This window comes from Kogia breviceps, chromosome 2, assembly GCF_026419965.1.
Source record: "Kogia breviceps isolate mKogBre1 chromosome 2, mKogBre1 haplotype 1, whole genome shotgun sequence".
Classification (NCBI taxonomy): Eukaryota; Metazoa; Chordata; class Mammalia; order Artiodactyla; family Physeteridae; genus Kogia; species Kogia breviceps.
This window is the reverse complement of record NC_081311.1, coordinates 18,370,727-18,383,175: the sequence shown is the minus strand read 5'-3', so window position 1 is coordinate 18,383,175 and position 12,449 is coordinate 18,370,727. Positions and strand designations below refer to the sequence as shown.

The 12,449-nt window shown below is 40.4% G+C and overlaps 1 pseudogene; it reads left to right on the top strand.

Moving 5' to 3' along the window:
• Positions 1–4,269: 4,269 nt before the first annotated feature.
• Positions 4,270–6,448, top strand: LOC131749869 (cytoskeleton-associated protein 2 pseudogene; annotated as a pseudogene).
• Positions 6,449–12,449: the final 6,001 nt, after the last annotated feature.

Genomic DNA, 12,449 nt, shown 5'->3' with positions numbered 1-12,449 from the left:
TTTCAAACTTCTTCATTATTATTATATTCGTATGGCAATCTCTGGTTAGTGATCTTTGATACTATTATTGTAATTGTTTTGGCATGTCACAAACTGTGCTCATATAAGAACTTAATAAATAAATGTGTGTGTTCTGACTGCTCCATAGGCCAGCCATTCCCCCATCTCCCTCCCTCCTCTTGGGCCTCCCTATTCCCTGAGACACAATATTGAAATAAAGCCAATTAATAACCCTACATGGCCTCTGAGTGTTCAAGTGAAAGGAAGAGTCTCTCACTGTAAACCAAAAGCTAGAAGTGATTAAGCTTAGTGAGAAAGGCCTCTTAAAAGCCAAGACAGGCTGAAAGCTAGGCTTCTTGTGCCAAACAGTTAGCCAAGTTGTTAATGCAAAAGAAAATTCTTGAAGGAAATTAAAAGTGCTATTCCAGTGAATACACGGATGATAAGAAAGCAAAACAGGCTTATTGCTGATATGGAGAAAGTTTTAGTGGTCTGGATAGAAGATCAAACCAGCCATGACATCCCCTTGGGCCAAAGCCTAATCCAGAGCAAGGCCCTAACTCTCTTCAATTCTATGAAGGCTGAGAGAGGTGAGGAAGCTGCAGAAGAAAAGTTTGAATCCAGAAGAGGTTGGCTCATGAGGTTTAAGGAAAGAAGCCATCCCCATAACATAAAAGTGTAAGATGGGGCTTCCCTGGTGGCACAGTCGTTGAGAGTCCGCCTGCCGATGCAGGGGACGTGGGTTTGTGCCCCTGTCCAGGAGGATCCCACATGCCGCGGAGCGGCTGGGCCCCTGAGTCATGGCCACTGAGCCTGTGTGTCCGGAGCCTGTGCTCTGCAACGGGAGAGGCCACAATGGTGAGAGGCCCGCGTACCGCAAAAAAACAAAACAAAACAAAACAAAACTGTAAGATGAAGCAACAAATACTGATGTAGAAGCTGTAGCATGCTACCCAAAAGAACTAGCTGAGATCATTAATGAAGGTGGTAACACTAAACAACAGATTTTCAGTGTAGACAAAACAGCCTTATGTTGGAAGAAGATGTCATCTAGGACTTCTGCAGCTAGAGAGAAGTCAATGCCCGGCTCCAAACCTTCAAAGAACAGGCTGACTCTCTTGTTAGGGGCTAATGAAGCTGGTGACTTTTAAGTTGAAGCCAATGTTCATAACCCATTCTTAAAATCCTAGGGCCCTTAAGAATTATGCTAAATCTACTCTACCTTAGCTCTATAAATGAAACAATAAAACCTAGCCGACAACACATCTGTTTACAACATAGTTTACTGAATATTTTAAGCCCACTGTTGAGATCTACTGCTCAGAAAAAAAGATTCCTTTCAAAATACTACTGCTCATTGACAATGCAACTGGGTTAACCAAAAGCTCTGATGGAAATGAAATATACAAGATTAATGTTGTTTTCATGTCTGCTAACACAACATGCATTCTGCAGCCCATGGATCAAGGACTAAGTTTGACTTTCAAGTCTTATTATTTAAGAAATACATTTTGGAAGGCTATAGCTGCCAGAAATAGATATTCCTTTGATGGATCTGGGCAAAGTCAATTGAAAACCTTCTGGAAGAGATTCACCATTCTGAATGCCATTTAGAGCATTCATGATTCATTGGAAGAGGTCAAAAATATCAACCTTAACAAGAGTTTGGAGAAATTGATTCTAATCCTCATGGATGACTTGGAGGGGTTCAAGGCTTCAGCAGAGGAAGAAACTGCAGATGTGGTGGAAATAGCAAGAGAACTAGAATTAAAAGTGGAGCCTGAAGATGTGACTAAATTGCTGCAATCTTATAAAACTTTACAGAACAGGAGTTTCTTCTTATGGGTGAGCAAAGAAAGTGGTTTCTTGAGACAGAATTTACACCTGTGAAGATTGCTGAAATGATAACAAAGGATTTAGAATATGACATAAACTTATTTGATAAAGCAATGGCAGGGTTTGAGAGTACTGACTCCAATTTTGAAAGAAGTTCTACCATGGGTAAAATGCTATCAAATAGCATTGCATGCTATGGAAAAGGAAAGTCACTTTATGTGACAAACTTCATTGTCATCTGTTTTAAGAAACTGCCGCAGCCACCTCAACCTTCAGCAACCAACACCCTGATGGGTCAGCTGCCATCAACATCAAGGCAAGACCCTCCACCAGCAAAAAGATTATGACCTGCTGAAGGCTCAGACCATGGTTAGCATTTATTTAGCAACAAAGTATTTTTTGATTAAGTAAGGTATGTACATTGTTTTTTAGACATAATGCTATTTCACACTTAGTAGACTACAAGTGTAGTGTAAACATAACTTTTACATGCTCTGAGAGACCAAAAACTTCATGTGACTCACTTTGTTACAATATCTGCTTCATTGCGGTGGACTAGAACTGAACCCGCAGTATCTCTGAGGTATGCCTATACCAACAATTTATTCAGTCTTTTTGTATGTCCATGTACATCCACAAATAATTGAGGAGGTTTCTAATATTAAAGCACATCCAAAAGAAAACAGTTAAGAACAAAACCACTCAAAAAAAGAAAGAAAGAAACGAAAGAGAGAAAAAATAGTTATATAAAGAAGAAATCTAATATCCAAATATTTAGGATTGCTTAATCATTATGACTGAACAACTGAGGTTTGTCTGTGAATTTAGTAGAAGCTAAAGTAGAAAGGAGAATAGAGAAGTTATGAAATAGCATTTTTGAGCACATTTAATGTCCTAGTTACTATGTGAAATGTTTTACATACCTCAGCTTATTTGACCCATACATCAGCTTATGATCATCAGTTAATGATAGTAGCCACCACATACTGAATTCATTCTCAGTGAGATGACATAAAATGTCTCAAGTACACTCAGTATAAGGCTAGGTTCCAACTCAGCCATATCTGATTCCAAAATCTGTGCTCTTTCCATAACCTAATAGCTCTCGTTGTCACATAAAAGGAAGCATATAATTAAGTAGATACAAGAAAAAATAGGAGATGCATATACTCTCTATTTTTATTAAAAGAAAAGAGTGTTATCTTAATGAGCTCCAAGTCAGCAAGCCCCAAATTTTCCTCACTACTTGAAACCACTAGAGGTTAGGATAGAGTTCACCTTGAAGGGTATCAAAGGGGCCTGCAACATACGGCAAGGAGAGGATTTGAAAGCTGGGGGAGGAATATAGTGCAGGTAAACAAAGGTTAATATTTCTGTGTAAGGTCACACAGCAAGGCAGCGCTAGTCTTCCAGGCCTTCCCCTAGCGCTTGGTTTATTAGATAGGATTAGATTAGATTTTGAAGGCTAAACCACTAAGAGAGTGAATTTGCACTCTTACCAATGGACCAGAAACAAAGAAGAGAGAGGAAAACCTGTAGACTACATATTTGTTCCCTTTACCATCTTTGATTGACATGGGGGCAGTGATTTGGCTTATTAAACTTGTTAATGGCATTCTTGCTTCTCAGCAGTGCTACACTGCACATCACCCCCCTAATTTTAACAGCTGTTTTCAGTCCATGCCAACTGCACAGGCTCAAGGCTAAAATACATCCTTGCTCAAGCTGGAGACCAGGTATATCATCCAAGGATGGGCATTTGATGGAATGCTGTGCTTAGCCTACTTCACAGCCACCTGGAAGTAAAGGGCTGGCCTGGGGTGTCTCAGAAGTATAAAGCTGAAATAAACACTGACAGCGAGTGGCCAGTGAATGGATATGTCCTGAATTACCACACAGGCAGCCTTCACTCTGTGCAGTTCTGAAATGTGGTACACAGATTTCAGGTACCACGTGGTACAGTGCAGCAACACCAGTCCCCTGACAACACAGTTCCATTTTCAGTTACCATGGCATACGAACTGTGAGAAATTGAATAAAGTAGAAACTCTGCCACCTGCTCATCAGTCAATAACAGATATGTCCCAAGGTCAGTGGCCAATCGACTCACATCTTTCAAAGGCTGGCAGTGATTGGTCACTGCACACTTAATTCAGTTCACTCACAGCCAGCAAACCCTGGAGTGGTGTCGCCTCCTTGTCTCTTGGTGATAAACCCATGGGACGTGTGGCAAAAATGGATACTCAAAAGAGGAAGTCGGCCAACCCAAAGGAAGGCGCAGCAAAGAAATAACAAGTGGAAACACCAGGAGCAAAATTCAAGTCCAATGTAAATGGCGCGGTACTAGCTGACAGTGGAATGCTGACTGCCGCTACTGCAGCACCTCTAGATAGGCAGCCAGAGGAACTTAGTGAAGGTGACTTAGCCACATGAATGAGGAAAGCGAGGATAATATCCCAAAGAAATGGGTACCTTCAAAACCTTCACTTGAGAGTGTGTGGCGGCGCCGGCTTGAGGGTGTCTGTGGCGGTCGAGCTGGAGACGTGTCCCCATGCCCGGAGCTGCAAAGAGCACCCCAGCCGTGCCCCCGGACCTGCAGCTGCCCCTGAGTCAGACGGCCCAGTCCACGTTCAGAGAGCAAAGAAGACAAAAACTCAAGGAGCATCTGTTAAAATGAAAAACTTTTTTTGCATACACACAGGAAAATCAGATATTATCCACTGGTAGAGACAAAAGAGTGAAGACCTCTGATGGCCACATCCAAGAAGAGACAAAAACTCTGAAACTTTATCAGCCATTTTTGCCTTAAGAGAATGTTGGTAGGCCTACTGGGATCAAGAATAATATAACAGTGGGAGAGAACTGTATTCCTTTAAAACCTTCTAATGAATTAACCAATTCAACTACAGCAATGGATACACCTAATTGTGAGGATAATAATCAAACTCTGCTTGTGTTACCAATTAAAGATGACCCCCCAAAGTCAACATATGACGTTAAGCCAATCATTTCACCTTAAAAACAGTAAATAGAAACAAATGACTACAGAAAAACCAAAGCAAGGTGCTAACATGCCCAAGAAACCTGTGCTTGGATCTTATCGTGGCCAAATTGTTCAGTCTAAGATTAATTCCTTTAGAAAACCTCTACAAGTCAACGATGAGCTCTGCAACCATGAAGAAACTTTCAGCTACTGTCCTTAAAGCCACAAAGTCTCAGCCTGTAGACACCAGCAGTGTAACAGTGAAAAGTGATAGAGCCTCACATACGACGACTGCCACTAAATTTGTGGGCACTACATCTCAGAGTCAACTTGTGCCACCCTCTATTAGAAGTCACCACAGTAATAACCAGGACGCCATGAAACAAGGCATCAGTAGGACGTCTGCCAGTGTTACAGTTTGGAAAGGACCTCGAGAGAAAGAATTATTACAGTTAAATACATTTTCATCTATTATCAAAACCAGTTATTCTCAGGACATAGAAAGAAATAAGACACTATCAAGAAGCATGACATCTGAAATGGTAGCCAGGCCTGCTTCGTCTTCTAATACTAAACTGAGAGAAAAGTCAAAAAGCATTGACCAGTGCAGACATACCATGGTGAAAGCAGCTATTGACAGTAGATGGACTCAGCACAGAGAAACTGCGGAGGAGAGGAAGGCTCGTCTGAGTGAGTGGAAAGCTAGCAAAGGAAGAGTGATGAAAAGGCCTCCTAGCTCAGTGGTTACCCAGCCTGAGCCCGAAGCACAAAATGAAAAACCAGTTGTGTCCTTCTGGATTACCATGGCAGAAGAAGACGAACGATTGTTCGCTGAAAAAGTAAACAAGACATTTTCTGAATGCCTAAACCTGATTAATGAGGGATGTCCAAAAGAAGAAGTATTGGTTACACTGAATGACCTGATAAAAAATATCCCAGATGCCCAAAAACTTGTTAAACATTGGATATGCCTTGCTCGTATTGAACCACTTACGAGTCCTGTTGAAAATATTATTGCAATCTATGAGAAGGCCATTCTGGCAGGAGCTCAGCCTATTGAAGAGATGCGACATACAATTGTTGACATTCTGACAATGAAGAGTCAAGAAAAAGTTAAATTTGGAGAAAATATTGAGGAGTCTTGTGCAACCAAGGAACAAATCCAAGAAGCCACCATTGATGATATAAGGGTTAATCTGGGGTCAGAAAAACCGGAAATAGAAAATAAGCATCTTACAAATTCAAGGTTGTGAAAAAAGAGCAAGATAACAAAACAAAAGATCCAACCAGTGATGTTAAAACCCCCAATACAGAATTAGGGTGGGTTGCTTAATTAAATATAATGTGTCTACTACTCCATACTTGCAAAGTGTGAAAAAGAAGATGCAGTTTGACTAAACAAATTCTGCATTTAAAGAGCTAAAGTTTCTCACACCAGTTAGACGTCTTCGATGTCTTCAAGGGAAGACTTCTAAATTGCCAGATATGTTAAAAGACCATTATCCTTGCGTGTCTTCACCGGAACAGTTAACAGAGCTGGAAAGTGAAACTGACGCTTCTGTGTGCTGCCCCAGCGCAGCCCTGTGACGCATGTGCTCGGAGACTGACAAGACAGAAGAAGAGAAGTGAAGCTCTGAAAGGAGTGGGGTTGTATTATTCTGAGTTGGTTGGTTGGTTGGTTGTCGCTTTGCATGTCCCTTAGGTCAGGAGTTGCCAAGTACCTAAGTATTGACGGCAGTCAGCACTTAATAATGTCCACTCTACAGCAGGTGTTGCCTTCTGTGCGTTGGAGAGCTAATCCTACCTTGTCGATCTCAATAGACTGACTTCTCCTCTAAGACAGATAAATTTTGTCAAGACAGAGTTAGCTTGCTTTGTCACCGAATTCTAGTAGCCCAGACGGCTGTGGTCTCCTGTGTTCCTGGGACTCTGCCCCTGGTTCTTCATTGTCACTCTCCAGCAATGCCAGAGAGTCTGCATCTGTGGTCTCTTGGCTGCTTTCTTTTTTATTGTAGCCGAGGTCCCCAAGAGGGATAGTTAACTAAATACTCCATTTCTAAGAGAAGATACTTTGTGAGAAGCAAGAAAAGGTGCCTAGTGGGCATTCAGAAATTTAAAACTGAGTTCTTTTCTTTAGTTCCTTTTCTAACTTGACTCTCTAAAATGCTAAAAATTTTAACTTCCATCACTTTGTTTGATATAGTTTATAGACTAATAGGGAGTTAGGGAAGGAATATATAATATTTCATAAATGTCATCCTAGTTTAGGTAGTATTTCTAAAATAACAAACACTTAAAATTGATTTCTTCCTTGTAATATAAAAACTTCATGTTTCCAAAAACATGATAGTCATACACAGTAAGTAGGTCTCTGCTTCCCACACATAAATACCACCAGTAAAATTGTTTCGTAAGTCTCTGAACTAATACTTAAATGGCATACATCCTTTACCAACGCTACAGTTTCAATTAAGGATTTAGTCATTGTAAAAGATTAGGTAGTTTTAAAACTGCGTAATATGAATGTGGTTGAAAATCACATACTTACTCTTATTTATGTTCATTAATTCCATTTGTATAATAGTGCCAATCTTTGCTCTATTTATTGTCTTATGTTCTACAGAGTAGGATTTTTATTCCTTTTAAGCTGTGTACCTAATATGTATACAATAAATGAAAACATCTATATATTAAAAGAAAAAAACAACCTTCACTTGAAAAGAACTCCTAGCGCTGTTTCACAACCTTTAAAGTGCAATGGATAAAATGTCAGAAGCTACTCCAAACTTAGAAAGAAGCAAGACAATTTGACAAGGCACAGAAAAGATGTTGACGCAGGCAGTATTATTAGTTATATGATGAGAAGAAGGCAGGCACTGTTCAAACTACTATTTATAACTTTTTTTTTATAAGAAGCAAAACATTTTTATTCTTGATGTTTCTGATGTTTTAAGTAACACTGTATTAAGTGAATATTAGTTCTATTTTTCCCATATCCCTATACTTTCATAAGTAACAGTAAGAGAGCTTTTAATGTTTTGAAGGAAATTCTTAAAGGTCATAGAACAATAGTAAATTATCACGTAGATTATCAAGACCATTTTGTGTGGATTCAGTTTGCATGACCAGTTTTACAGTCCCACATTACCATGCAAAGTAAGGACTTCTGTATTTCCCTGATCTTTCACTGAGGTGTTCTGCTCATACAAGGCATAAGACAAAAACAGTGCCCCCATAAAAGGTGCCCATAGCATGCATGGAATAAGATTCACGGGCATGACCTATGTTCATTTAACTAACCTCTGCTTAGGGTTTCAGCCTGGACAAAGTCCTAAAAATGAAAGAGGCAAACTGAAAAGTCATGGGATCTTTTCGAGGCAAGAGCTTGCGGGATCTATGTTGTATATGACTGGAAGTTTGTAGGTTATCCAAAAGGAAGATCTATATATCTAAATGCAAGTGCTAAGCAGATATTTGGAGTTTTCACTCTGATTCTCAGAAGAAACCCAGGCTAAAGATAAATAACTAGGAGTCATTGTCCTGCTAGTTACAGCCAAGATCATTAACCACACCTAAAGTCTGCCCAAGAGAGTGAGACAGACTCTACCTTCTGTATCGCAGTTCTTTTAGTGATAGAACCCAGACTTTTTTGTTCTTCTCACCCCACGTGGTTAGATGTTCAGGGCCTCTTCCCTGCCACAGAACATAAATCCTTATTAGTCTAAAACTGCAAGGTTAGGGCATGGGCCTGCTGTAGCTCCTCCCATTGAAGTGAGAGCTGAGGGCTTCTGGGTAAGCATCCCTCAATGATGACAGGAGAGTGAGACACAAACATGTCTCTTTCTGTTAGCCAGATTGTATCATGTAGCACCTGGGACTCAAAGTCAATTGCAACAACAAGAGGACAAGCCTAAGAACCAAGATACCTGCTAAGGGGAACAGAACAAAAGAGGGAAGTGACCTGAGCTGCTAAATTAACCCACCTGGAACTGACCGATGTGGAGATTTCTTGACATGTGAGACACATGTCCTTACAATGTAAGCTGTCACTTGCAGCTGAAACATCCTAATACATCACACAAAAACCTGAGAAATGACAGAGACTAGAGGAGTCAGGGGAAAAGACAAGAAGGACTCAGGGAGGAGGGAAGAGAACCACGAAGTTCCAAAGAAGGGACCCAGAATGGGGAATCCTGGCTCCAATGGATTTCTCTGATCCAAAGATTTTTTTTTCAACTTTATTGAAATATCATTGACATATAAAATTGTAATATATTTAATGTGTGCATCTGATCCAAGATTTTTCAGTAGACAATCTGCTTTCTCTTAGAAGTGGTAATGCCATTTCCAAATATAGACGCGGGTCAGTGAGGACCTAAGAGTGAAGTAAGCAGGGGAAGAAAAATCACTGTCACTGCCTTAACCAGAGAGAATTTGGTATTTAGTTTTTCTTTAAAAATCTTGATTACATCTTTCAAGGCTCTCAAGCTGCTGACACATACAAAATGAAGAAGAACATCTTGGCAGGTGGTAGAAAATGAACAAGCACGGGGAAACAGAAACAACAGAAATGAGATAACCTGGAGCTTCAGTAATGCTGAAATTATCCACAACACAGGAGGAGATGACTATTAACAAAAGATACCGATAAAGAACCAAATGGAACTGCGGAAAACTAGCCCTATTGTGTTTCTGCAGTTCAAATTAAATCGGCTGTGGCATCTGTATTTAAGCAAGAAATGTCTGTGGGGAGACTTTGTTGTATGTTACTGAATCGGAATATCAAGACAGAATCTTCTACTCAATAGTCTTAAAAATTAAATAAAGGGTGCTTGTATAATGAACGCTTTGTAGTTATGATGACACAGTGCCTAAAGGCTGGGGTGGTACAAATTACTGTTCTGGACCTGGAACTAGAGTTAGGTCAAGAAAGACAATTTTCTCCTCTTATATGCCGACTACCGAAGATCAAATTCATTATGTAGAGATTAAGAGCTCTGGCTTTGGAGTCTGACAAACCTGGATAATACCAGCCCTGCCATCATTTGTGATATGATCTTATGATCACAAAGTCTCTGAGCTTCCGTTTCCTCGTGTGAGACTAGGAGCAATTATAACATAAGATTATTATATAAATATATATATATATAGTTATTATAAATATTTAATGAGACTGTTCTTGTAATAACCTAAGTCGAAATGACAGAAATAACCAATATACATTAAACATGTATCATGTGGCAGACATTTTATTAAGAGAAATGACAGAGAGAGATGAGAGTTGGGTTCATCAGCGAGGCCTAGTTAGTGATGAGAATATGCAGGCTTGTGTTGAAAATGTGGGAAATTTGGTTCCTCTCTAGATCAAGGTGACTTAAACAGTGGTTTCCATCAGCAAGACCAGTCAATTCCTTAGACAGACAAGGTATTTAGCTTATATTGAGTAATTTGAGTGACCTTAATAAGGCCTAAACTTGCTCCCTCATTTTTGTTTGAAGTTCTATTATGTCTTTGTCTTAAGCTTTGCCCTCCCGCTGAATTCTGTAACACACATGTGTTCTGTAAATCAGCCTGACATCTCTTCCCTCCTTCATTTCTAACAGTCTCTTCCTTCCTTTGAAGACCTGGACATTCCCTGACTCCAGGTATTTCTGGTGGGGCTTCAGTTCACAATTCCCCCAAATCCTGGCTGTAAAGGGGATGGGGAAGATGGGCCGGGCTGTCACATGACCCAGTCCCAGTGTGATTATTCTATCTCAATTCTCTGATCCTGAATGGGCAGGTGACTCTGGGATTTTATAATTGGGTGTTTAGACACAGAAGCCTTCCGTCCCCTGGATTTCAGGCTGTGACCCCCAGAACTGCTGTCATCCAAGTTATATCTACTGGGAGGAAATAAATCTGCAGGAGGAGAAAATGAAATCAACAAAGGGAAGCAGAAGGAAAAACACAGCTGAGAGATGAGAAGCCCTGAGGATACTTATTATTTAGGTCCCCAGATTCAGTCACACCTCAAGTTAGCCTCTCCTCCATCCTTCCCAGCCACGAAAACCAACAAATTCTCTTTTTTGCTCAAGCTACTTTAATTTGAGTTCTGTCACCTTTAACCAAGAGTCCAGATTAATATATACCTAATCTAAAGCGAGTGCATGATTATTTAACTAAAAGAAAAAAAAAAAAAAAACACTAACATTTTGTGGTGGAAAAACATGATGGAAACTGTAGAATGAAAATGCTTGAAAGTTGCTGGTTTTGAACACAGTTCTACCTCCACGGATCCCTTTGAGATTTCATGAGGCAACTTTACCCTGTATGTGCGTACTTCTTTCTGCCACCAAAGACTTGTGACTTCCCAGAGAGAACTTCTGTCTGCTCCAGGTCAGTTGGCCGCAAAAGAATCATTTGCTGGGGTCACAGGGCCAAAAGCTCTCTTGGATGTTCAGAGTGCCTGTAGCTAAGGTAAAGATTTCTTGCTGCCAGATTGTTAAAAGTGATTCAAGCAGAAAGGTATGGGAGAAGAAAGTTAAGAGGGGAGGTGTGGAGCTGAAGCCAGGTGGAGGTAACCCAGAAGAGGCAATAACTCATGCTCAAGACGGGCCAGGGGATGGAAATAGGAGAAATAAGATGCCAGGGTCAGCCTTGAGTCTACTGATGACAGGACAGGAAAAATCTGTTTTCAGCCTTTCCACGCATTTATTAAACACAGTGTTTAATGGCTTTGGAGAACCAAAAATAAAATAGCTCTGGTCCCAAAGAGTCAGAAATAGAGCATACATCTAGGATGAATTCCTTCTTTCCCCCAGAGCTCAACCAGCTTTCTAAACTTATTTAACCATTGATCCCTTTGTCTCCTGAACACAAGTTTTTGTTTTCATTGTTGCTTCAGATAACAGCATTAACATCGTCTGGTAGTATTAGGACTGCCTTATCTTGCTTAATAATAGCTTTCATTTATTGAGTACCTGATATGCACCAGGCATCCCACTAAGCACTGGACATGCCGTATCTCATTCCATTCTCACAGCAGGCCTATTACTTAGGAGGAATCATTATTCCTATTTTACAGATGAAGTAACTGAGCCTCAGAATGGTTAAGTAACTTGCCCTAGGTTGCTGCTATTCAAAATGCTGCTCTGTGAGCTTTGCTATCAGTCAGCAAGGGAAAAAGAAACCTACTCTAAGATGTAAATCAATACCCTGCTGCTTCCTTCATTGAGAAAGTTTGGCTTTGGGGAAAAAAAAAAAAAGTCAGCAGACTAATGGTGTTTTAGTAATGTAGCTGATTTACATTCTGGCACAAGCTCCTGATCTCTTCCCTGACTGGTAACAGTTTATGGACTGAGGGTGGTCTTTGTGTAGCGCTGCTGCCGATCACAGAATCGTGTGAGGAGAGGAGCCACGATTCAAACCCAAGCGTGCCTGGCTTCAAAGCCTTGTCTCTGAAAAACACCCTACAACACTGTGAATCAACTATACTTCAATTAAAAAAAATAAAACCCACCCTGATCTACTGTTTCCTGTAATGCCGTTCTACTGTCACCCACAATTTACCCAAGTTTCAGGCCATACCAGTTGGATTTCCCAAGCTATTAGATAAATGTACCCTCCCCAAAAAGTTTGTATTCCCTTT